Genomic DNA, 2711 nt, shown 5'->3' with positions numbered 1-2711 from the left:
TGATGTAGAACCCGGTTCCCCACCTTCCTTCGCCTGGGTCCAGGCATCAGTGTGGCCCCTTTGGGGAAATCCAGTTAACTGTTTTGGTAGGAACGGAATTATTAGCACAATTTGAGTGGGAATCCTTGAGCAGGGGCCAGGCTAGGGACAGAATATAAACGCCAGCAAGGCCATTCTGACATGGGGGGACTTTCCTGTGACTCGGGATTTAGTGATTTGACAAGGACACCAGACATAAGCTACTGGAATGTCTCCTGGAAGTCTCGAGAAAATAACGGCTGGCTATGCATCAGATGGAGACTCTGCTGCTGAGGGCCAGTGGCACCCTCTAGACCCATCCTAAGATTCTGCTAATAATCTCTCTTGATCAGAACAGACAGGGCTTCCCCAGTGAAGCCACACGGAGACTTGAACCCGGTAATCGGCCTACAGTCAGTGAAGCGGGAGCCTGGATGGCATTTGCCTTGAAGGGGAACCTCCAGTGTTGATGCTGGAGGCTGCTGTGCCCCAGCAAGTGCAGATGAGACCCTGGCCCAGAGGGACGAAGGCAATCTGAGTGTCCAACGCTCTCAGGCACAGCCACCATGGTCTCCCCATCACAGGTCTCAGGGTCCCACTTCTTCCCTGCACAGCCTGACCTCAAGACAGAGACAGAGAGAAGACGGTATATTCGGGGCACCTTGTTCTACCTAATTTCTATCTCAAAGTTTCACAGGCAAAAGCCTTAGCAGTTGGGATCTTATAGCAATCTGGAGGCACCACGATTTCAATTGTCCCCACCCATGAAGTACGCCATGGGGCCAGTAGTGATGCGAATCCATGATCCTAAGGACCTGCATCCCTGGAGCACTTTGGGATCAAACCAGTGGCTTTCTTTGCCTTTCTTCAGAAAACACAACAAAACAAACCCCTGGGATAAGAGTCTGAATATGTTATTTTTAGGTTTTTCCAGGAAATACTAGAAGGGTCCTGGGAGCTGAGACTAGGAAGGAAAGGCATCCAGGGAAGTGTGGTACAAACAAGCACCACGGAGGGTGACTAGTCCTTGATCCTGCTGGGAGGCCTGGGAGCCGGGGTGAAGCACCCACTCGGGACTGTGCTACAGGCCGGGTGAGGGACCACCTCCCAGTGGTCACTGTTTGAAGGTTACTGCACTTTTCCTGGTGTGAGCCTACTCAGAGCTGCACCCCAGCCAGAACAAGGCCCGAGAGAAACATCTGGGGGTGCTGGCCCTGGAGATAAGGCCAGTGGTCATCAATATGGTAAGTAAGGCCCAAGAGGATGATGCCGGGACACCGCACCAGAGTTTGGCATGTCTGGTTGTCTGGTTCTGATGCCAAACTTCTAGCAGATTCATGACATGAGGTTTATGGCTTTGCCTCTCTCTCTTTCTAAAACACCTCGTATAAAACGTGGACTCTCATGTCCTTAGAAGATCTGGGATTCCATCAGTTATTATGTTACAAAGAAAGGAAGGGACATTGTGGATGTCATTGCACTTTTTTGGATCTGATTTTCATTGTTTTTAAAATGGGAAGGTGGGATCTGCTCAGGGATCGCTAACTCAAGTGCCTATGGAGGCGAGGCAAATAAGCCCCCGTAATGCCCTCGCTGGTCAAAGCTGGGGTCATACAAATGTGGACTGAGATAGGAAACTGTTAGTGTAAAGGGGGGGACGGTCCTACCCAGCCTCTGGGAGCAGCCGAGGACGGTGGAGACCGTAGTGAATCGTCAGTTGTTCATTTGGATTAAAAGAGCTGCTGACATCTGGGAATTTGGTCAGCTGTGGCCCAGTCAGGGTTTTCAAGCGAAGCCCAGAATTGGACGTCATGAAACGCATCACCCAGAAGCGTCAGCGCATCGCCTCCGGACCAAAAGAACCCTGCTGTGCTTTTCAGTCCTGAATGAAATGATTTAAACCTACGCTCTCTGATTTTAACTCGGACGCCGCCCAGTTCTCGCACCCTCACCTGGTGAGAACGCCTTGTTCCTGCGACTCCAAGGCATGCTATCCACACCACAGCCTTCGAGCAAACCCTCGAAAACCCACCAATGCATCTATAACGATCTCCCCCCATTACTTACCTGTCTGTTCCCTGGACAAAGAGCCACCCTGCCAGGGGACTGTGTCAGGTCAGCCTCTGAGTGGCCCTCGGAATGCCACTGCTGTACGTCATTTCCAACAACCTTCTTTCTTTTCAATTTAGAGGGGATGCAACTGTGACAGGATCGTGTATTAGGCAGAGCCCAGTAATAACTATAATAAATCCTTTTATTTGCCAGAGAAATGTATTGGAAAATTAACCATGCATGTCAACGAGAAAACTATTTTGAAGACTATTATTTTAAATGATACATTTACTAAAAAGCATTGATGACACTCCCCCTCGATTTTGAAAATATCACAACCATAACTGCTTGGCAAAAATTCTGCTGCGGGACCACTCCTTTCTGAAACTAAATTTTTTTGCAATTCCATCTGCCCTAAAACTGGAGGGAATGGCCATTTCATTCCCTTCTTGTCTTGCCAAAGGAAATAAAAACATTTGGGACATTTCCGTACACGCGTTGAGTGTAAAAACAAATGGACAGTCAAGGAAGGAGAATCGATAAGTGGCTTTGCTGTTCTTAAAATAAGAAGTATTTTCATTCAGCATTTGTTTCTATGAGCCAAAGTGTGTTTCTCTCTTCAGAATTATTTCACGAGTCAG

The sequence above is a fragment of the Miniopterus natalensis genome, chromosome 7 (assembly GCF_054644295.1).
Source record: "Miniopterus natalensis isolate mMinNat1 chromosome 7, mMinNat1.hap1, whole genome shotgun sequence".
NCBI lineage: Eukaryota > Metazoa > Chordata > Mammalia > Chiroptera > Miniopteridae > Miniopterus > Miniopterus natalensis.
The sequence above is the reverse complement of the archived record's forward strand: the minus strand, read 5'-3'. Positions refer to the sequence as shown.